The 27,173-nt window shown below is 48.7% G+C and overlaps 1 protein-coding gene across 4 annotated transcripts in view; it reads right to left on the minus strand.

Moving 5' to 3' along the window:
- The window catches only part of SLC31A1 (solute carrier family 31 member 1), a 54,536-nt gene that overhangs the window by 19,713 nt on the left and 7,650 nt on the right, over window positions 1–27,173 (minus strand). For 2 of the 4 annotated variants that reach the window (XM_067561544.1, XM_067561540.1), the window contains exon 1: window positions 25,200–25,294. The exons of 1 other annotated variant lie outside the window; for it this stretch is intronic. The gene's annotated coding sequence lies outside the window, so the exon portion shown is untranslated. Of the gene's footprint in view, window positions 1–3,699; window positions 3,828–25,199; window positions 25,295–27,173 lie in introns of those variants that run through there. One more of the 4 variants, XM_067561543.1, reaches the window with a different exon arrangement.

Below are 27,173 nucleotides of genomic sequence, written 5' to 3' on the forward strand. Positions count from 1 at the left end.
AGGCCAAACAACTAAACAGCCCCTTAAATTAAGGAATGCAAGAGAGACATGCTGCACGGGCGCCGCAGAGCAACCCGGGGCCTTGGGCAGAAGCATGGTGCAGCAAACAGACTGGGACTCCAGAAACATGGGCTCTCATCCTAGCCTTGCCACCAATTTGCTATGTGGCCTTGGTTAAGTCACTTAGCACCAGTTACGAGGGCTTTCCCAGCGCTTCAGAAAGCTGAAAACCATTGCTCTGTCACCGTTTGGAGAGATGTGCTAGGTAGCCATGCTGATTACAACAGACCGTGCTCTGGGGATCCTTTATGATCATCCAGAATTCTATTTACAACAAAATGATCCAATTTAAAAATATAACGAAATGAAAACCCACATCAACCCTCCAAAAGCCACAAGCTAAAGGAGACAGAGGGAAGGGGAGTGCAGTGTGCAGAAGAGATGGAGAAAGGTCCTAAATATGGGAGCAACGGTGTTCAGGAAAAAACCCAGCTTTCACAGGAAGTTTGTAGATGGCTGGGAAGAGGAAAGGGAGAGGCTGAGATGAGCACACCAGAAACTGACGCAGGCCGGAGCTAACTCAGAGTTTAAGCTAGATAATTACATGATCTTTCCAGAGTTTGAGGATTTAGTGCATTCTGCCTCCCTCCATCCCCACAGTAGGATAATAGGAAAGAAACCACAGAAAACCTCCTTCATTCTCCCCACTGATGCCTTTATGACTTTTTCCTGGATGCACCAGTGTCCAAATGAAACAGCTGTCTTAGGGTCTTAGGTCTTAGGGCCTTAGATGTCTTAGGGTTTTAAGCTGCCACCCATCACCCAAGCATCTGAACACCTGTAAAATCAATAGCAATAGCCAAGCCCCTAGCAGACTCCATGGAGTCTCTGCTCTTCTTCTTTTTCGAGTAAGAATTCTGTGTGAGGTAGGGATTTTTTTTTAAAAGAGATTTTAATAATTTATTCTTTTTCTTTGGTTGTGGGGGGCTCAGAGGTGCAGGGGCTGTCAGTAATGTGATCATCATTCAGATTTCCAACAAACAGAGAAAGCTAACTACCTTAACAAAATGGCAGTGAAGCATTTTTGAGTGGAAAGGTGGGGTTTTGTTCAGTTGTGCTATTTGGAGGGCAGAGGACTGGTTTTGTTTTTTCAAGTCTGAGTCATTTCATACTGCCCTTGGTGATGTTCACACAACGCCCCCACGCCTACCTGCCTATAGAACAAGGCCCACGGCTCTTCTCACTCCATTCCACACACCCCTAAGATCTCTACAGAGTATTTGCCAAGTTGTCGTAAGACATTTTATGAGCCCTTAACACAAGGTAATGAGGTAAGAGAAGAAGACAACTCAAGCCATTGTGCAAAGGGGATCAATACACGAAATATTCATTTAAAAATAAGAGTCATCCGCCTGGGAACAGGAAAAAAGCCAGTCTGGCTGCAGAGCGAGTGCTGGGCACTAAGTTACACTCAATGGTGTTCCCTCTCACGGTGGGAACCGGCAGTTTGGGCCAGCGGCTATAGTAAATTAGTGGGTATGTGGGTCTGCAACAGAGAAGTCTTAAGCCAGCAAGAGCAATCTGGAGCAACAATGATGAGCTGTGTATCCTGCAAGGGGCGCAGCTTTTACAAAGCCAGAGTCTAGAAATGAGGCGAGACACTAGCTCCTATTATGGCAAAAGCTTTAAATAGGTTCAGTCCGAGCACACACCCAGGAGTCAGGTGGCAGGTATTTGTCTGAATGGGAGGTTTGCTCTCCAGACTGCACTGCTGCCTGTTCTGCAATCAGTGAAGGAAATTCCACCCTGACTATTGAGACCTGGACAGGTTCACCTGTCTACACAGCACTTCTAGCACACACACGCACAGGTTCACCTGCGTCAATAGTAACCTACAGAATGAGGAAGAAAAATGGGGACAGGCAGACTAGGTTAAGGGGTAAATTTCCTCAGCATCTCTTTTCATCCCCCCTTCACATCAAAGGTTAGTTCTGGGGCCAGTGCGCTACACAAGGGCAGTTCCTTGCGTTTTGAGGCCGATCAAGGCATGAAGGGAAGTAGAGAGACCTGGCTTACACAGGACTGCGAGCTAGGAACCAGATCCCGAGTTCTAATCCCAACTCCGGACACCAGTTCCTTCCGTCGCTTTGGACCAGACACCCCACATCAGTTCCCACCCACCGACCCCCAACCATCTGTGAGCAGAACCGATCCTAGGGACGTACAGACAATGCAGATGCAGACAGGTCACTCCTCTGTTGGGCCCGCAGGGCAGCCAAAGCCCTGGGGCTGGCAGCAGTGGCAATCACACAGTTAGAACAGAAGGGGCAACAGTGGCAGAGTCTCCCTGGGAACGATGGAGAGCGACTGCAGGGAGAGGGGCCACCTCTAGACTAACTCTCAGCGGATACAAGACCAGCACAAGCCCCCTATGGATCCCAATGCTACCTGCTTCCAAGGGGAGCTGCAAGGGCCAGTGAAGAAGAACAAGGTGCTTTGAAGAGGCGACACGCTATGTGAAGGACAGTCCAGTGCAGCCCTTTCCTGGAGACAGCCAGGCCTGTTGCTCAGACCTCTCTGGGCTAAGCTCTCCGGTGGCAGCCAATCCTTCAAACAGCCCAGCGAGACACTGCCAGGCATGAAAGCCCTAGGCTTTGGGAGGGATCCAGACAAATGCTGAAGAGGAAGCGCTGTTCAGCCTGGTTTCAGGGTCTGTCTACACTTAACTGGCAGTGCGACGGCGGCCTGTGTAGACGCACCCCAGCTAGCATCAGCACCAATACAGTGAAGCCCTAGCAGTGAGGCCTTCAGCCCAGGCTAGCCACTCAGGCAGACACCGAGGGTCCCTGGCAGACTTATCCAGCCCATACGGCGAAGTCTGTGCTGCTGTGGTTTCATGGCGATTGGTACCAGAGCTAGCTGGGGTACATCTACACCTGCTGTAATCACACCTCCAACGCAGCACAGACAAACCCTAAGGCTCCAAGTGGGCAACTGGAATCTGCTGCCAAGCCAGACCTCTCAGTGGACTCTGGTGCACCGAGCCCTCCTTTGAAGTGAATACCAGAGACGTAACAAGGGGCATGACCAAGAAATAATCTACTCCCACGGCACTTAAACATGCCACCCACAAAAGAGTTGTGTAGCTTTTCACACACCGGCTATTAAAAAGAATACAAGCCATCCGTTTCCATAGCTACTGCCCAGAAGAATGGGGCCTTGCGAAATACTGATCAGATTTCTATTGTACACGGGTTATTTACTCTACATCTGGAAGAGTGTTTGTTTGTCGGAGGTCTGGAGACGATACCCGTATCAGCCAGGTTGGGAGCGGGGACGGGTCCATCTTGGGACACTGGTGGAACTGTGTTCCTGATTTGGGGGACTACTATATGGAGCATGGGTCTCCCGACAGGGTTGATTTAGTAGCAAGGACAGCATTTAGTCTGTCTAATAGCTAAAGTCAGCTAATCCCCACGTCCCCCGGAGCAGGTAGTGAAAGCTTCCGGATTTAAAGCTGATGCAAGCCTGTAATGAAAGCCTCGAAAGCGAAGCGAGAGACGAGAAACTAAACTGTCCACAAATCACAAGCACGAGAGACACTGTTTCCGTGCCATTCCCACGCCATGCACCTTCCAGTCCCGCGTGAGGCTAAGAAGCGATACATACAAAACAGATCCGAGACAGCAGCCTACTTACAGCAGTCCCGCTAGCAGTCAGCGATTCCCAACGTTCCTGTCACTTGCTCCGAATCGCTACGCTGGAGCTCAGTGCTTTTCAAAGGCAGACGCTCCAGAGAGAGGTGGGAGGGGGCAGAGGGAGCCCATAGACACTGCTGTACTGTTCACTCTCTCAGCCTGTGGTCTGCTGTGAATGGTCTCAGCTCGTCATCATAAGACCAGAGTGCTGCCTCTGGTTTATTCCATTTCCTGACACCCTCGCCAACTTTAACTGCTTCCTCCCCAAAATAAACGCCTGCCTCCTGGGCGCCACTAAACCCAAACGGATAGTTGAAGGACCACTCAAAAGCAGCAGGCATATTCTACTTGTTTGTACTGCAGGTGCCGCTAGAAGCCTCCACCAAAGCCCCACTGTGCTAGGCGCTGTACGGGCACACTTGAAATAGCCAGAATAGCAATGCAGGGATCATTCCTTAGCAGCGTCAGTGCAACATGCTCTACACACACGCACCACACTATCCTTTAAGACCACATCTCCCCCCTCAGAGTTCGTTTGGGGAGTTCAGCAATCCAAAGACGGGGTTCGATCAGAAATAAATGGTGTGCGCTGTATCCATGTGTACCCCAGGCTATCTCGGTACCTATGGGTATGTTGACACTGCAGCTGGGCGACAGCCAGTGCACTAAAAACACCAGTACGGACAACGCAGCTCAGGCGGCAGCTTGGGCTAGCCACCCAACTCCCCGAGTCTGGGTTTTTGCCACAGCCACAATGTCCCCACTGCTATTTTTAGCACGATAGTACAAGTCTGTAGATTCAGGTTGGGCGTCTCGCTCCCAGCTACAATGTAGGCATTCCCTGTGTAGCCATCACCATATGAACAGAGCACCTCAATCCTCAGTGTATTTACCCTCACACTGCAGGGAGCCAGGGAAGTGCTATTCCCATTTCATAGATGGGGAACAGTCGCAGAGAGATTAAGTGACGTTCCCAAGGTCATGCAGGAAGTCTGTGGCTTAGCTGGGAATTCAACCTGCATCTCTGGAATTCCAGCCCAATGTCCTAGCCATTAGCAAGATCATCCTCCCTACACAAGTGCATCACAGACTTGAGAGCGCTAGTGGCAGCTCAGCCAAGGGAGTCAGGCAAGGAAAGGGGAACTGAAGACGGGGGCACGGATACATGTCACGAGCTGGGGTTCGAAAGCCGCATTTCTTAGGTTTCCAGCTCAGCAGGGGGAGCTCACTCTAGGCCCAGACTCTGTACAGCAAGTCTCAACCTCAGAAAGCATGAGGGGTAGTGGGTGTCTGGGGTTTCAAAGGAGATGGCAGAAACTCTGGTGACTCCTTAGCTGGGAGATGCCAGAAATGGCTAGGTGTGAGTAAAAGAGGAGGAGCAGGAGGAGCGCAGAGCATGGCGGACCGGTGAAGGGAGGACAAGTGGGGGGCAGCCAGCAACGGGATTGGAGATGGGGAGACCAGGTCTGACTAGTCCGTCAGCGAGGTTAGCATTTGGGCAGCTGCACGTAGCACACACCAGAATTGTTTTTTAAAGAACAACAATGGAAAGAATTCACAGCCATGTTTCCATTCCAGACAGATTTCCAGAGGCCTTTGAACACCTCAGCCTAGGAGCATTACTGCACAGATCCGGCACCCCCGCTACGGGTCCAAGGGAACTGCTTTTTCTCCCCGCCACACAGCACCATGGAGGCCTGTCACAGCCCAAGGCTGACCTGTGCCAATCCCAGGCATTGTTCATTAGTCCATGTTCAGTCAAACCTCTGAGACCATCCCAGACCAGCCAAAGCCCAGAGGTTATAGGAACCAGTCTCCTGAGAGACATGGAGCAGATCCACACGTAAACATGCGGGGAGGACTAGGGGAGACTATTAAGATGGGTTCCAGTATACAGATGTCCAACCCAGGTACCCATTTTCATTTTTCAATACGGTCCATGGGCTGGAGGTTAGACTCCACACTCCCTCGGTGCCTGCCGGATCTCCAGCCAGTGGTCACCAGAGGGTCTGGTGGATCTCCCCCCCCCAGGTGTCACCGGGCGGCAGATTCTCTGGGAAGAACCTGGCCATATGCAGTAACAGGGTGGGGGGGTTTTGTTGTTGTTTTTTTAACATTTGACACACTCAGTGGGAATCTCCCCTTCCTAGGGCCACTGCCGCTGCTGCCCTTTGCCCCCTTTCCCTAACTTTTGTTTCTCTGCCTCCTCCCAGTCTCCTGCTTTCTTCTCTCTTTACCCCCATTCATGCTTCCCAGGCAGGACTGCGCCCTCCTAACACAACTGTGCGTAGCTTCCATGGCAAGAGGCCACCAGCTTTCACATTCTGCTTCTGCGCACATAAAACAACGGCCTGATTAGAGCACGGGCCTGGTTCAAATGCTGGCTCATGTACATTTCCTGGAGTTGCACAATTTTGATAGGGAAGCCAGAGAACACGACAGCGCTGGTTAGGCTTTAATGAGCCAGTTATCAAAGGCCAGGGGGGAGTAGATGGTATGAAAGCCTACGTCTGACACGTCCACCTTCTGCCTCTTTGCCTCAGAGACAGAGCTGCAGATGGGCTTTTAGAAGAGATTCGCTGGCGGTAATTTAGCACAATCCCTCTCACTGGAGGAGAGGCCAGCGCTCTTCCTTTTAACATGATTAGGATCACGTTCCCTCATGGAGCTTATTTTCATAACATACAAAGAAACCTCAGCCAGTCGGTAGAGCTCATTTGATCTACTTCCCCCACAAATGGAGAGAGTCCTAATCTTCCGGCCTGTGCAGACTCCCCAGGGACAACTTTGAACTTCCAACAAGAGACGAAATAGGGAATGAAGGACATTAGCTTCCTACAAGGACAATGCCACAGAACTCTACAAAACAAAGCTTTATTCAAGTAGAGTTTATTTACAAGTAGTTTCCACTGTAATGCAAGACAGCAGAGTGCAACAGGAGATGGCAGACAGCAATAGGTGCCATTATCCTACTGTTCTTACAGGGAGGAAGTTTTTCCTGAGATTTAATCTAAATCTGCCGTGCTGCAGTTTGAACCCATTGCCTCTTGTCCTGCCCTCTGTGGCAAGAGAGAACAACATTTTTCCGTCTTTTTTATGGCAATCTTTCAAGTACTTGAAGACCGCTATCATGTCCCCCCCTTAACCTCCTCTTTTCCAAACTAAACATACCCAGTGCCTTCAGCCCTTGCTCACAAGGCTTGCATTCCACCCCTTTGATCATCTTTGTCGCTAGCCTCTGGATCCTTTCCAGTTTCTCTACATCCTTTCTGTACATTGGTGACCAAAATTGGACACAGTACTCCAGCTGAGGCCTAAGGAGTGCTGAGCAGAGTGGTACTATCACCTCCTGGGACTTGCATGCTATGCTTCTGTCAATGCAACCCAAAATTGCAGTTGCTTTCTTTTGCAAAAGCATCGCATTGCTGACTCATGTTGAGGTTGTGATCCACCACAACTCCCAGATCCTTCTCAGCAGTGCTGCTGTCAGGCCAGTTTTCCCCCATTCTGTATTTGGGCATTTGGCTTTGTAGACCATGAAATTTCAGCTAGGCTGGGCCTACTTATAAAATTAAGCTACCAAATATTAATAAGTTGCATATTGCAGAGTATGTGAAATGGTGGCTGGAGTCCCTTTTGAAGAGGGGTGGTTGTTTCTCATTGCAAAACACCCATGCTGTCTTTCCATTCTCAAAGTATGTCTGGTATTTCATTAAGATAACTGTTTATTAATTGCCTCTCTTGTCTGGACCATCTTCCCTAATGAACTTATCCCCTGGGAGTAACTCACCTATGCAGTAAACAGAAATGTGTTAAATGCAGGGTGTGCTAGACCTCCATGGACCCAGATCTCTCAAAATACCTTATGATCAAAGCCCATGGCTGGATGCCACCCCAGGTATTGCTCAATTTAATCACATCAACCCCAATACCCCTTTGTTTGAAAGGTGGAACGCTGAAACTAAACAACAAATCTAGGTGCATAGCGCCTTTTAACTAAGTAAAACACATGGGTCTCTCCCTCTTGTATTGTTTTTGGGAATTCCTGTGTTTATTCATGTAAATTACCAAAATGCTTCGAAAAACATTGAATTTAAGAATATAAAAGAGAAGCAATGGAAATAAAAAAGGCAAGGCAAGCAAGCTTCAAGATTGAAGAGTCACTCTGGACAAGAAACTGACAAGTCCTGCCATTTTGCCCAGCAGTCTTCTGAGACCAGGGCTCCAGACTCTCCGGGGAAGCTGCTAAGAAACCATCGCCACCTCTTGTCTGTGAGTTAACAGCTTTTCTTCCTTAAGTGTAGATCTTACATTTGTCTTTGTTGAATTTCATTTTGTTGTCTATAGTCCAGTTCTCCAATTTATCAAGATCCATTTGAATTTTTGCTCTATCCTCCAAAGTGTTGGCAACCCCCTAGCTTTGTGTCATCCACAAATTAGATCAGTATGCTCTCTATTCCTACATCCAGGTCATTAAAAAAGATGTTAAACTACACTGGATCCCTGTGGAATCCCATGTAAGACCTTCTTCCAATTTAACATCATTCCATTCATAGTTATTCTTTGTAGTCATTTAACCAATTATGTATCCACTTAATGGTAGTTCTACCAAGACCACATTTCTCCATCTTACGAATGTGAATGTCATGTGGGATTGTGTCAAAAGTCTTGCTGAAGTCCAGGTATATTATGTCCACCACATTCCCCCTATCCACCAAACCAGTTACCCTGTCAAAGAAGAAAATCAAGCTGGTTTGCATGATTTGTTCTTAGTAAACCCATGCTGGCTGCTAGTGATTACCCTTTCATCCCCCAGGTATTTGCAGATTAAATGTTTTATACATTGCTCTAGTAGTAGCATACATTCCCAAGTACCAAAGTCAGGCTGACTGGTCTACAGTTCTCAGCTCCTTTCCCCCCTTTTAAAGCTAGATGGAGTCTTTTCCAGATGGTGCAGCAAAGAAGGTTCCTGCACCAACTTGTGCTGAGTCTACAGGAAGGGATGGCGAGGGGAAGATGATAGCTGGACAGAGGAATGAAACCTGTGAGCAGTGAAGCAGGATGGGGAAAGCCCATCGCATGATTTCCTGTTTGTAACCCACCCTACACTCGAGAGCTCTGGCATTTCCTGCATAGGATCAATGGCTGGGGCACAAGTGAGAACTGTCCGCACACGTTACAGAAGTGGTCCGAGCCCAGCCAAGACACAGTTATCCCTCCACCTGCACTGGTGATACCTCCCCGCCCTTGCAGTGCTGGTGCAGACCAGCTGCCGCACGGTGCCCTCCAACCCCGCAGGGAGAGGTGACAGAGCCAATGGCTGCACGGTGGTATTCTCTGCCCAGCTCCCCTCCCCTCCCCAACCTCACTGCAGGCTCTGGGTCCCACCCGCTTTCTCCATTGCAAGCAGGCCCTAGGGCAGCATTCAGAACCTCCCCCCCACAAAAATTACCAGCTACCATTTACAGAGCTGCTGATCTCCATCTACTAGGTCTGTCTCCCCAGGGCAGCCTCCCTGCGGCCTGTGGCCTGGACCACTCCTATGCCTCCCTCTAGGCTATGGACCCAAGGGAGGGAAGCCCTCAGCAGCAGCAAGTGGCTCATCTCCTGTCCCAACCCACCACTCCTCAAAACCTGGCGTGTTCTCCCAAGGCTTCCAGGCCCAGAGTCTGGCTGGCTAGCTAGGGCCGCACAGCCTGTTGAGACATCTCCCAGCCTCCCACAATGACATTCCTCTGCACACTGCTGAGAGGATGTACCTGCCCCTCCAGACAGGACACGTGCAAGTTCACAGGCGGGATAGAACTATTGGAGACAGGCACTGGAGCCAGATTTAGCTGCACGCGTGTAACTTCACAGTATATGGCATCTACAAAAAGGGATCCGGGAGATGCCCTCATATACAGGCAGTGTTTACACAGACATGCACGATGCCGCCAGGCCTGTGCCTGTGACACTGCTGCAGTGCACTTGCTCTGGGGAGTGTTTCTGGAAGCGTGAGCCAGGTGTCAAATGCAAAGGCCAGCACTGGCTGGAAGGAGCACTGGGTGGGTGTGCTGCTCCAGCCGGCGCCATGTTGGCTAGCATGAACACACGGCTCAGTGTCAGGGGAAACCTGGGTCAGATACTTCACTGTAATGCTCAGCCTTGAAGCACTTCACTAATAAGTGACCGATCACACGAAGACACAAGTACATTTCTCTCTCGTGACACAGAACTGACTCGGGTAGAACCTCTGGTGCAGCCTCCAACAGCCGCCTTGCAGCACAGGCAGGGACTCTCAAAGTAGTCAAACACCTGCCTTCCCGGGCTCCTCTGGTAACTCAGCCACAGGGACTAAAGCGCAGCATGAGGAGCAAAGCACGGCTCGTGGATGGCAGGAACAAGGCCAGGACAAAACGGGTCGACAGTGTGTTGGTGGCTGTTTGTGCTGGTCGATCCCAGCAATAAACTGGGCCTAGTCTCCGCGCAGGGAAGGAGAGCCAGGCAAGCAGATGCTAGCTGAGTGCACAGTGAGGGTTAGCAAACAATATGGCATTGATGAGTAGTGTCTATTTAAATGCTAATTGGGTGCAGTTCTCAGGCTCCTGGCGAGCTGCCAGTGCAGCCCTCGACGTAACAAGATGTAGGCACCCTCTGAATCAGTGTTCTGGTTCCAGCTAATTTGTGCCCCTCAGCAGCACCTCTTCTTACCAGAGTTACACACACACTGCACTAAGAAACTGCAGAGGAGGTCACTGGCCCAGTACCAGGAGATGGTACGTGCACACATGGTTTAAGCAGGGAGGAGGTGGCAGGACCCAGGGGCCCTCTGTTTGGGATGAACGGCTGCCCAAGCTCAGCTTAACCTTCAAATGCAGCCACTGCCACCCAGTCTCCTCTGACACAGAAAGGAACAATCCAGACTAATGAGTAGCTGTGTCACTCCTGCCCTCTAACCTGGGGTGCCCGTTACACTGCTTTGCTGCTGTAGCCTCCAGCCTGGGGTGCTCACAAACTGCTTCCAGCATGTAAGCCACTCCGAGCTGTGTGTGTGTGCTGGAGCCAGCCAGCCGCACCTTGACTCTTACCAGCCCTGGTTACATTGCAAGGTGGCCACAGCACACTCCCCCTCTTATATTTCCCCCCAGAAATGTATGTCCTTTACTGCTCGGCCCTCTCCTAGCAATACAAGTGTATATAGAATCACAGAAGATTCGAGTTGGAAGGGACCTCAGGAGGTATCTAGTCCAACTCCTGCTCAAGGCAGGACTGACCTCAGCTGTCTGTTACTACTTTAATAGAAACAACATTCATATAACTTGTCCCCAGTAGAGTTTCCCAAACACTTCAATTTAAATGCTCTGGATTAGATAAAACAATAAAACAAGTTTATTAACTACAAAAAGAATAGATTTTAAGTGAGTACAAGCAATGAGGCATAAAGTCAGAAATGGTTACAAGAAAGATAAAAACAAAATGCAACTGGCACCTAACAAACCATGTTAAACTCACAGCAGAAGTTCTCTCACCACATGCTCTCCGCAGTCTTACTGACCACACTGCTTAGGTCAGGACCTTTCTCCCTAGAATCCAGCAAATGCTTCCTTTGCCTGGTTGCTTCAGGTGCTGTGAATGCCATGGGGGGGATGGATGGGGACGGGAGGTCTTGGAGTATTCTTGAAAAACTCTTCTTGAAAAACCATTTCCAGCTGAGATTCAGGAGACAGAGTCAATAGGAAAGGATGTTTGGTCTCTGCTGCTTTTTCCTCACCTGTTAGCGCGCCCTGTGTTTTCCTTCTTGCTTGATGACCCTGTTTACTGCTTAAATGCACATTTTCTTTGTTTAGGACAGCCCTGTTTGCCAACTTTGGCTTGGCTCGAGTCGTGGTCTGGAGCATACAGTGTAATGTTTTAACTTCACATACAGTGTCGTCATACACGTAATGACCAGCAAACAATGAGTTTTCAGACTCTCTCCCAAGGCATACTTCGTACAAAGGTTATTACAATGGTGTGGAGGATGTGGACACAGGGTTACATTCTTTCACACCCTCCCCTTCTTATTCTATCCTCACCCTCATTCCACTATTGCTTCATTCCCTCTCCTTCCTCATCATCTCCTCTCCACTACTCACTCTGCTCCTTTTGCTCCTCCCCACCCCCCTCGCCTTTCTCTGTGTGTACATACATAGGGCCATTTTTACCCTCTTCCCCTTCTAAGCCCCCACCCCCCTCCAGGGCTGGCAGCAGGAGGTGCTAGGGGACGGGGGAGTCCAAGGTGACACTTTCTTCCCAATGTCACCCCCTCATGCTATGTAAAAACGAGGAGAGAACCCAAATCCTGGTGCTCCAGAAGCACAAGCCCCTATCACTTGGGCTAAAGGAGAATCTGCATGAACGTTACAGGACCTTGGACACAGATGAGGTCTGTGTCCACCCTCCCCAGGCAGTGCAATCATTATCAAGTCTCTATCTAGCACAGTGGTCCTCAACCGTTCTGGGGTCAGGACCCATTTGTAAATTGCCTGTCACAACCCAGTAAATAATCTGGGGGTGGAGGCCCTGGGGTGGTTTTGGGCAGGTCCTGCCCACTAGGGAACAAGGGGGGTTGGGTCCTGCCTGGCACTTACCCCACGATGGCACTGTACTATTTGTACCCTGGGAAGTGGGCGGGCTGCTAAAGGCCCCTCCCCCAGTCTAAGGGGAGGAGTCGCTGAGCCCAGGATACAACTGATTATGGGGGACAACTAATGAAAAAAACCAGGCAGGGGCGTGGGGATCACAGGTTTGAACGAAGGGAACTAGAAAGGGAGCAGAGCCACTGCTCCCGGAAGGTGTCAAGGGAGCCAGCGGATGCTGCCCAGAGGAACTCTGCCCTGATGTGTGAATGGACAGAGGAACAGAAGTAGGCCCCACAGTCGCAGAGCGCCCCCCTGCTAACCTCCTCTCCCTGGTCTTGCAGATGGCCATTCTGGCCAGGCGAGGAGGAGGTTGACAAGAAGGTCCCACGACTTCGTGGGGCCGTAGCAAGGCGCTGTGGCCTTCCTCAGAGACTGGGCCCGCGGAAGGGTCACGATGCCCCTGCTGGGCAGAGCAAGGCCCTACAGGCCACACTGCCCAGCAACAAAGGGGCGGAGCCAAGGCAGGAAGAGGAACTATAAAAAGCCAGCCTAGGAGCTCAGTAGGCAGGCAGCTGCTGCTGGCAGCTGTGGCCTAGACCAGATGCTGTTTGGAGCCGCCAAAACCTGCCCAGACTGCTGGGCCCAACCAACTGGAACGAGCCACCTGAGGCTCCTGGGTGGGAAATACCGCGGGGCCAGCCCTGACCTGGAGGAGCTGATGGAACCCTGTGGACCGGAGGAGCCCCTGGGACCTGGGGGAGCTGACCTCCACAGACGACGCAGAGGAGTTCCCGGACCGGTTGACAGTGAGGGACTTGTGGGACTGCCACTGGCCTTCTACTCCAGCAACCCAGAAACAGCCTGCTTCCTGCAGGTACCCGGGGACAGGGTGGGAGGAAGTGGCCCAGGGACTGCTGACTAGCAAGTGACTGAGTCAGGGGCTAAACCCCATCAGCGTGTCATGGCAGAAGCCCTGCTGATTTAGTGGCAAACATCTTTGCCACTGCTAGGGCCCTGGGCTGGGACGCAGGGAGTCGGGTGGGCCTGAATCCCCTTCCCTAACCACCCCAGGAGGGAGTGCTACCCTCTGTGTTTGGGAGACAGAGGATCCTGAGCTCTACTGGTCCTGCCTGCCTGCCAGGCCAGGTGCCCCAGACTATTTTACTAGCCCCACCTGTGGGAAGGCCGGGGGCTGCTGACTGCCCAATCAGCCCTGCCTGGCTTGTGGACCAGGGACTGTAGACTGCTTGCCTGCCCTGCGCTGCCTGAGGGCAGGGGGCACCAGACTGTTTGCTAGCCCGCCCCGCTGGGGGCCGGGGCTAAAGACTTGTAAACAGGCATTGGTTATTCCCCTAAAGGGAGGCGCTGTGGCCTTCCTCAGATCCTGGGCCCGATGAAGGGTCGTGATGTCCCAGCCAGACCATGACACCGGCTTACAGGCAGCTCCTGTGCTGTGGTGTTGGCTGGGGTTGGCTCTCCGCTCTGGCCGTTGCAACCTCCTTGACTGGACCAAATTTGGTGAGTGGAGTTGTGAGCTGGCTCATGGGGTTGCAAGGCCATTCACTCAGATTTGGCCTTGCCAGACTCCCGTCATCAGGCTGGCTGGGCCAAACCTGAGCAGCGCTGGGACCCCAGAGGTTGCAGTGCCTGGAGCAGGGAGGCGAGCCCAGCCAGCCCTAGGGGACAGGAGCTGCCATGCGACCTTTGAAACATTCTGGCGACCCAATTGTGTCCTGACCCAAGGGTTGAGAAACCGTACTCTAGACCACAACTAGCCTATTTAAAGAGAACGTTTCTGAAAGGAAATCCCTTGCCCCATCAGGAGGCTTCAGACACAAATGCGTTGGAGACACTTATCTAGATCTCTGAACTTTGAGAAGAGTGTATCCCAAAAGATGCAGTGAGCACAGAGCAGCCATACCGGTGGGTACTGATCAGCAGCAAGACTAGATTTAATACTTTCTTGTAGCCACTGCCATATTACTCGGCTCTGGTGCTGAACAGTGCTGTGTCTTGGCAGGTCAGGCACAGGGACAACCTGATCAGATCTAGTTACGCAACAGTCCATGCCACTTGCCAGAGCGGTCTCAAGGCTGGCCCTGAGATAGTTAAAATTAGGAACAGGCTGCTTATAAAAGTTGTCTGTTCAATAGCGGCCAGGGCATGATTCGATTGGGGTTTATTCCACCATCTGCCCTGGGCACTTATGGAAAGGTCAGAAAAACAAGTTGTGACAAGACAGGTTTGAAAGGCGCAATCTGCTCTCTTCCAACTAGAGCAGTGCGTCTCAAACTTCGTGTTGGCGACCCCTTTCACACAGCAAGGCTCTGAGTGCAACCCCTTGGCCCCCAGGGGCTCCCCACTCCCTCTTAGCCCCTAACCCCTGCATCCCCCCCTCCTGGAGAAACCATCCTGCATGCACAGAGCTAGTAGTGCTGCTCACTCCCCCCTCCAATGCTGCTCCTCCATGCCCCCCCAGGGACTGGGGGGAAGAGGGCAAGGAGCAAAGCCAGGGATCCCTGCATCCAGATCACTTTCCCCACCTGAGCTGTGTAAGGGGAGGGCAGAAAGCAACAGCTCCTGACACTGGTCTCACAGCACAGCCCAGGTGAGGAAAGTGACCTGGATGCAGGGAGCCCTGGCATTGCTCCTCACTCCCCTAACCCACTAGGGGGGTGCAGAGAAGTGTTGGGGGGTGAGCAGTATCTGTGTATCACCGCTCGCTCCACCTCCATGTTCCTCCACTGGGAAGCTCACAGCCCCATGCCTGGTTGGGTTGGGGCTGCTCACAGCTCATGACCCCCACTTTGAGAACTAATGAACTATAAAGGCGGTTTCCCTACAGCAGTGTGACCCTCCCACGTGTATTGGGGGAGGGGAGAGACAGGTATAACTGGTTAATTCTACCACTTATTTCTAAAGAGATTTTAATGACTAAAGTGCCCCACTAGCGCACTCCAGGCACCGCGCAGCCTAAACAAGCCATTTACAAATACCTTCAGCAATAACATGAAATTCAAAGCAGGTGTTAATGTGCCCCAAGGAGCTGCTGCCAGGCACCAGGTCCTTCTGAATGGCCTCCGTGTGTGCGAAGGACACTCGGAAGAATCTCCATCAGGACCATATAATCTGTTACAACTGAACCTCTGCTGTGTTCTGCCATGTGCCGTACATGCAGAGAACTGCAGCCGAGTGATGCGGTGCGCTCTGCTCCCACGGCATGCCTGCAAGAGTGGGTGATGGGCGAGCCTTGCTGGGACAGCAAACACCGAACACCCAGGAGAAAGGGCCTCTGCATGATTCTGTGGGGGCAAAAGATGGAGGGAGGGCATGCACAGGCTGGCCAGCTCACTCGATCCTCTTCCCTCTTCCACTGCTGCTCACTGGCACCATGCATTGACTTTTAGGAGGCATCAGATTGGCTCTCTGGCTTTTCATGCTCCCACGTCAACGGTTTTCAAGTGTCCACTTCATGTCACAGGAAAGAGGAGGGAGAGCTTCATTGCATCAGGGTAAGGGGAGCCTTTGTTGTGTCCTGGACAGCACCGATTGTCAGTGCTTAAGTAACAGTCAGCCTAACTCTTGTGCTGAGTCAGAGTCTCGGCCGTGGCTCTGACTGCTCCACCGGGATGCTGCTCACCCTCGTCTTGCTTGGGCACCAGGAACTTCATGTTTGCCATGGCCATGATTCTGTGGCAAAACCCAGGAATAGTTCATGGTCTCCTCCCTCCAGCCTGCATGCTACTGAGTAAGCCTTTTCCATGGCTTGTTCCCCACATTTAGTTCTTATGCTGTTTTGGGAGCTGTCACCACTAGTCACAGCTTATACAGATATTTGCCATTAGAAAAGGATTAAGCTAACAGCCACTAAACCAGCATGTGCCTGGCCTTTTTTAAACTAAAATGATGACCTTTGCGCCGTTGTCATGACTCTGAAGTGACAACAAATGGAATCAGCCCAAGCTGATTATAAGGGGAGCTGGAGTTTGCAGCAGGGTATTATGGGAGAACGTAAGCCCCGCCTCATTGCCAGTCCTCATGCAGCCCGTTCAAAGAGCCACCCCTCTGCTTTTAGGACACACTTTTTAGATATTTAGCTGCACAAATAGCTGACCAAATTATCACGAGTGCTTCATACTCCCACAAGGCCTTCCATCCAAGTGTTTCAGAGATGGCGCAGCATTCTCTCTGCATCTTCCCTATCTTACAGATGAGGGAGTGAGAAGGAGAGGGCAGGCGGCATGGCAGGAACGAGAATCCTGATCCCATTCCTCCTAGCCTTCTTGGGTTTTCACAAAGCAAAATCTTTTCAATGGGAAGATATTGCGCAAAAAAAAAAAAAAACACCCTGTGAAATGGACACAAACTAACATTTTTCACAAAGTCATTTTCCTGTTTTTAGTCAGCTTTTATCTAAGTCTAGGTAGACAGCTTACCTGCATGTGGTAAATCCTGGCTGTTTTCCCTTCCTTTGAAGGGTATTTCCCAAGTTTACAATAGAACAGATTAAATACTACAGCAATAGCCAAGAGCGTGTTTTAGCAGCAGCCACTACACTAACAAGAGACATCGCTGCTACTTTTATCAAATATAGACCATTTCCTCTTGCACAACTTAGAACAACTCATCTCAGTAACACTGTTGGAGATCTTAAAAAGAACAAAGTCTACTTTACAAATATTTCTGAATTTTTTAACCTATTGTTATAATACCCAAGATGTCTGTAACTGAAGAGGTAAAGTTTTTTTTCCAGTTATTTATATATTTAGCAGTGCTGTCAGTGAGTGGGTGCGTGTTCTCTGCATGCTCCACCAGCTCTGACCAGGTAGATCTGCTGTTCCGGCTCAGTGGAACTGCCCAAAAAGAGCACAGGCTCAGTTCAGTGGCAAAGGTGCTTGACCAGATTTATTGTCAACAAAGCACAGTAGTAGCACCCCATCCGTTTACAGGGATACGAAGACATGGAAGCCTGTTACAATGGACCAGCTCAGTGAGTGGCAGGACCTTCTGCTCTCCCCATGACCAGACCAAGACACCCCCCATGACTCCTCTTGTATACACGGATACAAAGAAATGACGGATTGCCTCTCCGACATGAGTAGTTACCACCGTTTACCTTGTACCTAATGGTTTGATCAAAACATCTCTAGCCATCACCCTGTCGTCATAACCTTATCTTTTGGAGGGGTGAGTGTGTCCCTGTACCATCTTCAGGGATTGTGTTTATACTGTAACTTGGTATCAGAATGTTATGGCACAATCCTTCTGAAATGCATTTATGCAAGTATTCAGTGCCTAGCACTTTTTAGGAGCGTTTGTGTTTTTGCAGCACTTGGTTCTTGCTAAGTTCATGTACCAGACAATGAACCTGCAAGCAGGCATATTTTGTAAGAGGGCCTGACTTTGGCTCATAGCCTGACTCTTGCTAACTTTGCTTTATATTTTATTATATATATTTTGTTTAGGCCTTTGCCTGAAACATGGGGCCTGATGTTTCTCCTTCTATCCCTAGCACCAACACCGAGATCAGTTTGTCTTCCACTGTATAGTTTTTTTCCATCAGTTTCTTCTGCTGTTTGTGTGGGTCTTTCACACAGCAATGAGTAAACGGGGCCGGGGGAGAAATGTGGCAGAAAGATCATAAAAATTGACAGGGGGAGTCCAAGAATTGCAAGTTGTGACATTATGCAGGGTACAATCTGAACTGTTGAACTGCTGTGTCCCCTCAACTCTCCAGTCTGTGCTGCCTTTTACCCTGCTTTGCTGTGACAACCACAACTCGTGGTCTTGCTCACACACCACCTCCAGCATGCAAACTCACTCCCAGCTGAATTACATGAATGCTCTGGCCAACCACTCACGAATTACATTCAGTGCAACACCAGTAAACTGCCAGGGCCAGATCTGCGCCCCCACACACACACTATATCCTGTACTGTCCAGCTCTCTACTGGACAATGCAAGCTCATAAGGTCCGTCATTTCATCACTGGAAAATGATATGCACGAACCTTGTTATCTCAAGTTAGGGTGACCAGACGTCCTGATTTTATAGGGATAGTCCTGATGTTCAGGGCATTGTCTTATATAGGCGTTTTATTACCCCCACCCCATCCCCATTTTTCTCACTTGATATCTGGTCACCCTATCTCTAGTGGAGGTTCCCAACATTCAAGCCAAACACACACTGGTTTAGATAAAACAAGTTTATTAACTAGAGAGAGATGTTAACTGATTACAAGTAACAAGGCCTAACAGTCAGCATTTGTTACAAAGAAAATAAAAGATAAAACAGACTGATATCTAACTTAGCAAGCTAAATGGATTCCAAGCAAAGGTTTTTCACACCACATGCCCTTTGTAGTCTTTGCTGGCTGGAAGCCTCTAGAGCAGGACCATTCCCCCAGTTCAGTGTTTCTTCAGACATTGTTGCTGCCATGAGCAGAGAGGAGTCGAGTAGAGAAATAATGTGTTGTGTGAGTTTTCTGTTCTTAGACCATTCTCCCCTCCTTAAGGATCATCTCGAGTGGGGGTTCCGGTGACAGCCAGTCTGGTTACATAGGAATCCCCAGCTGTTCTATTGTCAATATGTAACGTTCTTGCTTACGCCCTTCTTCCTGCCAAAGAATGGCCACTTAATGAGGTGATAGATTATGATAGTACTGTTGATTATGCTTATACCTGGCTGGGGTATAAGTGCGACTCTTGATCCAGAGGGGTAGCCTTTTGTCTCTGAAGAATTCGTTTAGGTCTGCTTTTCTAACTTTGGAATAAGTCATCGCAATATTATACAGCAGAATCTTATAACTTTACGTAACTGTTAACACACATTTTACCAGGACAATGTTCAGCAGATTATGAGTTTTCAGATGATACCTCTCAAAATTTGCACATTTTTGTACAAAATTTCAGAGTTTTGTAAAAAGGATAAACATAGGGACACAGTCTGCCACACAAGTATAGTACTTGAAAGGCCTTTCTGGACCCCAACTAGATTTTGAGTTGACAGCATCCCTTTGACCCTCACATACAAGCTCCAGATCACAAGGGATTCTCTGTCGTACCGATCTTCTGAAGAGATTGTGCCATCACCCTGAGGTTACTTTATACCATAAGTCTATAATGTCGACATTCACCAATCACTAATGTCAGGAGGATCCATTAGGAAACCCTGGCAGAGTCTGGTCGGTGTAGTTACCACAAACCCATATCTTTATTCAATATTAACTTCAAGATTTTGACTGAAGTCCTAGCAACCTGCCTCTAGAGAGATGCTGTTCAGACCCACTGTAAGTGGATCCAACTCCACTAGATTTGAACCTGCTTAACATGGGTAAAAAGTTGTCCCTTGATGTCTTAGGCTCAGTCTATGCTAGAAGCACTTCACCTAGAGAGGAATACAGGCCTATTATACCAGCAAAGTACGTCTAGTGTGGCAGCACTTATGAGCACTCTGTACAGCTGCAGTCAAAGCACCCTGCATGAGTGAAACAAGCTATGCCAGTGAAAGTGCCATTTTGTCTCTGTCTGCTCTAGGGGCTTGTGTAGGTCAGAGATCACACCTCTTCACACTGAAACCTGACACGGCTATGCCAGCAGATGTCTCTAACATAGAGCTGGCCTTGAAGTCAGGTAGGATTCACTGAAAGCCACTTTGGCCCTAACAATGCTCAAACTTCCTGAAACACAACTCAACATGCACATGAGCAACCCACTCCAGCAATGGTCTTTGGACAGCAGATCATCCTTTGGACGTTCAATCCCACTCCACCTTACCTGGCTTGGGCTTGTTCCAAGGTCATTACAGCTAGTTTTGTTATTGGGAGGGAGTGCTCAATCCCTCAATCATTCGGATTCTCACTGCATCATTCTGCTCAGAGCCACGGCGCACTCACTGGTCAAGTGGGGAGAGCTGGCCAATCGAACATTACTGGCTCCCCTCCTGTCACCAGTGGAGAAGGACAGAACAGCCAGGAAGGGAAAAGGCAACGATCTCCTCTTCCTCTTAGTCATGTAATTAACTCTTCCCAAAAAAGACAAAATGTAGTAAGAGTGCTTTCCTAACATTACTCAACCACGGACAACTGCTGCAGTTGCCACAGAGGTGTTGTGTAATTGAGCAGGGGAATGCGAGTGCACACAACACACATTCCATTATGGAGGATAGGTCCATCCTTGCTATTAGCCAAGATGGTCAGGGATGCCACCCCATGCTCTAGGCATCCCTTAACCTCTGACTGCCAAAAGCTGGGACTGGAGAACAAGAAATGAATCACTCGATAAATTGCCTTGTTCTGTTCATTCCCTCTGAAGCATCTGGCAGCGGCCACTGTCAAAGGACAGGATTCTGGGCTAGATGGACCATTGGTTGGACCCAGTATGGCCATTCTTATGTTATCAGATGCAAGCCACACTGGGAGAGTTTGAGAATCCCTGCTTACGCCTTTAGAGAGGAACCAGTGCAGGGGAGGTGGTGGAAGGGGTCCACTTTCAGCACTGCTGGTTTAGGCCCTGGAATACTCTTCAATTGCTATTCAAGCCAAACACGGCCTTAAGAGCCCTATCCGTCAGGTTATCATATATGCTAGGTGCCCTCAAACACTTAGAACGTTTACCTCATTCTCTACAGAGATACTATAGTATACTAGGTGGGACATGCAAAGAGGCAGCTTCCACTAGCATTCTTGTCCTGGCCACAATCATTTTAAATTTTTTCAGGATGTCGATTAACTAAAAATAAAATCAGAAATGTGACCCCTTACTAAATACACATATTTTCCATCACACTTTAAGAAACAATCTTATGTGGCACCCAAATGAAGTTAATGTAAAATTCAGCCAATGCATCCCTAAGACCTTGTCTACACTACAAAAATAAATCGACCTAACATAGGTCAACTTACAACCACCACACTAATTACTGTGTTGGCTGATATCCACATTACTCTCCTTGGGTCGGTGATGCATGTCGTCATATGCAGCGCTTCCGCTGACTTAAGAGGGGAACTGCCAGGGCCATATCGCCACCCCGAGATGGGGTCAGGCCACCCAGCTCTCCAGAGGAGCAGGGAGTGGAGGGGAGCTGGGCTCTAGCTGCCCAGCTTTCATGTCAATTTCACAGCTCCAGCAGAACTATGAAATTGACAAGAATGACAGCCAACAGCCCATGTAAGGAACATAGTGTCTGCATTGAAACTGCATGGCCCTAACTACACAGACATGAGCCCTATGCCTTTCATTGAGATAGTTTTATCACATCAGCATAGCAGGGAGTTACATCGAGGGGAAGAGCACGTCACAGTGTTTACACCTCCAATGGTTTGTCAATAAAAGGTTACTTCTGTCCATGAAACGGTGTAGTGTAGACAAGGCCTAAGATATCAGTGAAGAAAAAGCTTTTCCACTTGCAGAAAACATAAGGTGACCCATCATACCCTATCGCGTGCACTAGCTGGCCGTAAATAGCTCACTCCCTAGCAAGAGAACAGCATAACCTAGTTCTGATATAGATTACCAATTCTTTTATGGAGATCAGAAAATAAGATGGAGGATACTAAATGTGATGACAACCTTAGTTTATCAGGGAGCACACTGAGCAAGAACCAAAGGTTGACAAACACACAGCCGCTCTATCTACTGACCCCTGAGAAGCAGAGGTAGGAGTGGCTCTCTCCTAAGCGGCACATGAGAGAAGCTGGCGATCAAGATTTTCAGAAACAGAAGCCTAAAAATAAGCACCTAAACTGGGACCTATACACATGCCTTGCTATTTCCTAGGCACCACCACCCCATAATTCCTTCTGAGATCTGTGGGAGCCGTTGAGTGCCCAGCACCTTTGAAAATCAGGCCACTTGCTTAAGTACCAAAATATAGATTTAAGAGCCGAAATTTAGGTTCCTACTTTCAAAATCTCAGCCTGGGGTCTCTTGCCATAGAAATCCTCCCCAGAGAAAACTCCGTGTTACTCACTTAGGGAGTTAGCATGGAAAGATGCACCACCTATGCTGCAAGAAACACCTAACGGTCAATTCAAAGCATGTTGAGAATCTACACCACACAAACAGCATCTTACAGGAATCAACAGTCCTTCTAAATTCAGTAACAGAACACCACCCAATTCCTTGTTTACAGACACTGGTCTAGGCAGTTCATGCGCATTTCTATCTATCCCTGTGATTTCCCCTTACGGAATAAACCATATTTCAAACATAAGCTCCCAAGCTGCTTTTTAGCATAGCATCCAAGGACTAACCAGCTCATTATCTCCTTTCCTTGTTGTATTTCCCTAAACTCCAAAATAAACAAAAAATAATAAACCATATGCTTGTACTTTGCTCCTTCATTTTTTAATCTGTTAGTGTCTGTGTAGCAAGTATTTCACACGCAAACCTCCATTCACTGATACTGGGATACAACTTCTGTACTGACTACACCTCTGTGGGGATCATCCAGGCCAGTAAGGGGTTCTGTCACCACCTGCCCTCTAATCTTGGGGTGCCTTAATGCTACGCCTGCTGTGGTTCAGATCTCGGATACCAGGAGCCTGCCCACAAGCACCAGGTCTCCCCCAGCTTCCACCAGCCTCGTTAGTCCTGAAAGGGTGACTATCAACAGCTCTTCCAATCCCAAATCTCCCCAAATCCACCCATCCTAAATTCTTAAGTATCAGACACTCTGACTGTTCCCCTCTGGTTCATCCCCTCTCCCTCCGAAGGTGTGAAACTAGCCACCCCACCAGTTATCAGTTCACTTTGCCACACACACTCTACACAACCGAGACCTGCTTGAAATAAAAACAAACGAGATTTAATAGGAAAACCACTGATTCCAAGATGAAATAGTAAGGGAGAGCACACATACACAAGTTACCCAGAAAATAAACAAAGACCCAGCTCAGGCTTGACACTTCCATATTAGATAAATTCCCTTTTCTAATCCAAGTTAAACAGTTCCCCAGCATGCCCCTAAATTTAACAGGGATCCAGCACTTCACAACTTTCTGTCTAGAGGCTGCCCTTCAGTTTCCAGATGCCTTTCTCTTGAAATCCCTTCCACTTCGAAAGGGTTCGCAGTATTTTTTGTTTCTTCACCATAAATTCAGAGTGGGGAAATCTCCAGTTGTCTCAATGTCTTTCCCTTAACTTTAATGGCCCAGTCTTGTCTATTCCTGGGTTTTACAATGGATCAGGACTTGAGTCTGGTTTTGTGTAACACCTGACTTCAAAGGTGCCAATCCCGGTCTGATCGCTCTAGCCTACTGCCAGGTGTAGCCAAAGCTTTATGAGCATCGTTTTCTCTATACACAAATACACAAACTCATAACCATGGCCTGCATACATCTCATAATGATTAGTAAGTTTAGAACATTACAAGCTTTCATTAAAGTCCTTATTTGGCATGTTTTTATAGTACAACAACATCGTACAAAGTCAGTTGATTCAACTGACAATTCTTTGGGGTTCAAACTCACTGTCCTCCCCTTGGGGTGTCTGGAACCTGACTGTCAAAATCTCAGTATCTGTCATGCAGCCACCATCAAGTACTGTCAGAAAACATTTTCGAAAGCGCCCAAGTGACAGGCTGCTGAGGGGAAGACTCTCAAAAGCGCCCATGTTCCTAACAACCCTGAAATAATCACAACTCCTTTTACTACTTTCTTCTCCCGCCCCCCCCCCCCCCTTCCAAATTTGAATGGTAGCCATTCAACCCTTGGCCTCTCTACTGACAAGGCCATGACATATATGGTATTAACTAGAATTTGGAGTTTCTATGTCAAGGACGCAGAGGCACAAGTAACTGTATGGAGACCTTCAACCCACACCAAGCCTTTAGTACAACAGCTACTTTTGGTCACAACCTAGGTCAGATTTTCAGTTTCTAGTGTGCTGGTTCAAAACACAAAACCCCTCATGACTAATCAAGAGATTTTTAGAAAAATATTTAGTTTTTCTAGCTTGCAGAAGAGTTAAAAATGCAGCCCTCTCCTTCCACTTGACAGAGATTCATATCTAGCTAGTGATCTCAAAACCAAAGCTTATCCCACTACAGCGATGGAAAAATGGAGCCTTTCCTTGGGGCATCCATGGCCAGAAATGCTGAGGCACTGGGAAGTTTGAATTTAGCCCCTTCTCTGCAGAAATCACTCTAGTGTGTGCACGCCCATCAGCCAAGTGCACGCCACAAGGTCTATTTTTAATTAAACCCAGAATGTGCAATTCTGGTTTCAGGAGAGGACTAAGACCAGACTAGCAAAGGCCCCACTCTCCAGAGGCAGTCCTGCTCTCACCAGCTGACCTACAGAGCTCACAGACCGAGACTGGACTCACCCATCTGTCCTTATTAAAGCGGCATGGAAAGAGAGTCAGATAGAAGGAAAAAGAGACAAAGTACAACAAGCAAATGGTTTCCATCCATTCAACCAGGATTGGGTGAGAGCCAGGAGGACACACTGGGAGCGCTTCCCCAATGCATCTGACAGTACCAAAACCATTAAGACCATTTGCCTTTATAGAGTCAATAACACTTCCCTCAAAAAAACTACCATCTTTGTCAACTCACCAAGACAGCAATTTTTTCCTGGAAGGGGGCTGGGGGAGGGGAGAGAGAGGAGAGATGACAAACAAAATCCTCTGGAAGCGATAAGCCTTTTGAAATGTTATTTTAGATAGGCAAGACAGCTTGATCATTCTTACAGATCACTTTTACGGCTAGGCAAGCACAGCACTGGCTAGCGAACCAGTGACCAACAGAGACATTTGCTCCATGCTCTAAATGAGGACTATCTAGCACAGTAAACAAATTATCTCCTTTTCCTTCAGCTCCTAAAGCTTGCAACACCCCCACACGCCCTCCAAATGAAGCCAGAGTCACAGCCAGTGATGCTGTGCTGGATACTTACTTTCCTAAAGCCAGTTTTCCCATCCACTGTCTGCAGGAGACCAGTTTTCCCCAGTACAACAATCCTTAGATGGATCAAAGTTTTTAAAAGGGCAATTTCACGTAATGCTGACAAGCAGAACCCAGATCCATTATCTATGCCTGTGGCTAATTATTAACTACTGCTCGGATTTAACTAATACCTTTTTCCTGCTCTCAGTGCTTTTACTGCTCTTAGTTCTTTCCTCGCCAAACCCCAGCCTATCACTCATGGCATATTTTGGGTGTGTAGGAGTCATAGTAGGGGCTGGAAGCAGGAGGGATTCAGCACCATTCCATCCGGAGTTAAATAATCCCTCCCCCAAAACACTGATGTTTTCAATTAACAAAGTCAAAGACTTTGTACTGTGTAAGACACGTAGTTATTACTGGCCCGGAAACAGTTCCAGAGAGGCAGCCTGTTGTAGACCCAGCCAGCTGCATTAGAGCAAAATCTACATGGGCAATGAGGTGCTGGAGCGAGGATCCTCTTTCCCGATGGGGTGGCTAGCACCCCTCTTTCAGGTGGATGCTATGCTTCCAGGAGCAGCACAGTTTTAACTACTGCCATCATTTAGTATCTTCACAGAGTTTCTTCCCAGCTGGCAGGACTAGAACATCATAATTCAGGCACTTAAAATACAATAGCAGGCAAGGAGCAAAACAGGGGGCTGGGATGTGGGATGGCCAGAGAGGAATGGTCAGTCTAGGGACTTCATTTTCCTCTCCACTTGTAGACATGGTTGGCACTGAGGCAGGAGTAGCACATCTGCAGCATGCTCCCATGCCCACGTGCCAGGGGCTCAGTCCCTGTGTGCAGAATGGTCTCCCAGCAGGTTCCCTACTGGAAACCCGCTGTGGGAGGTAATGGTGCTTCCTGCACTGTGACCTCCCCTCCGTGATCAGCAACCCGCCTGATGGGCACAGTGCTAGCACACAGCTGCAGAGAAAACTTTGCGGTTGTGGGGGAGACCCCTAGAAAGCAGAGTGGAGGGGAAGACTATTGCTAGCTACAACTGGGGATCCATGCAGTTGGATTCTGCTTTCCACAACGTCTGTGGAGTTTACAATCTGCAGCTAACCCCCTCTCCTTGGAAGGAGGCCCCAGATTCCACTTGATGACAAATTTTTGGAGTGGGATTTCCCGCACCACAGGTTTCTCCCGCACAAGGGAAGCATTGGGGCCCAGATCTAGTTTACATACATGCACAATCTTCTCCTTACCAGTCTATATTACAAGCCCTGGAATACCGTAGATTAAAAACTCACTTTATTCTGCTTTCAAAGATCACCAAGCTCCAGCCTACCCAAGGACAAAACTGATACAATAGTAACTTCTAGGCTTGCAAATGGGAGAAAAAAATGCCCCAAAAGAAAATATAAGTTGCACAAACAAGATTGTAGGAGGGTTGAGAGATCTTTTAGTACCACTTGCTTGGGAAGATCTGCATAACTCACTCATCAGTGCTATGGACACCTGAATGCATGACAGAGACATTATGCCACCCCCATATCATCCCGCATTTTTATAACACTTATTGCCATGAGTTTAGGATGACAGCATAAATCACTCATGGCTCCGCCATTTGAGAGTACTGAAGGTTTATGCAAACAGCCTTCCTAGCTTCCTCATTCGTGTAGCATAAACATGGAACAGAGGTGGCTCTGAACACTTGTTACAGACACATCAAAGGGATTTGGAAGGGTGTTTGCTTTGGATGTTTGAACAAAGTCAGACCTCACTGGGTATAGAAAACGCTGTTAACATAGCTTCTATTTGCAAACCTCTTGAAATTCTTCAGCTAGGTTGGTCTCTGTAAAGATGCCAGGGTCCAAGCAGCAATAAAGCTTCTGCCAGCTTGAGAACAGAGCACTTAAAGGAATTCTCCGCACCACTGGTACCCTATGGAGACATGGTGCTACACTCCAAATCCCTTCAGTGTATGCTGCTCTCTCA

This window comes from Emydura macquarii, unplaced genomic scaffold, assembly GCF_026122565.2.
Source record: "Emydura macquarii macquarii isolate MOO-44397 ecotype Brisbane River unplaced genomic scaffold, CSIRO-AGI_Emac_v2 contig_2417, whole genome shotgun sequence".
Classification (NCBI taxonomy): domain Eukaryota; kingdom Metazoa; phylum Chordata; order Testudines; family Chelidae; genus Emydura; species Emydura macquarii.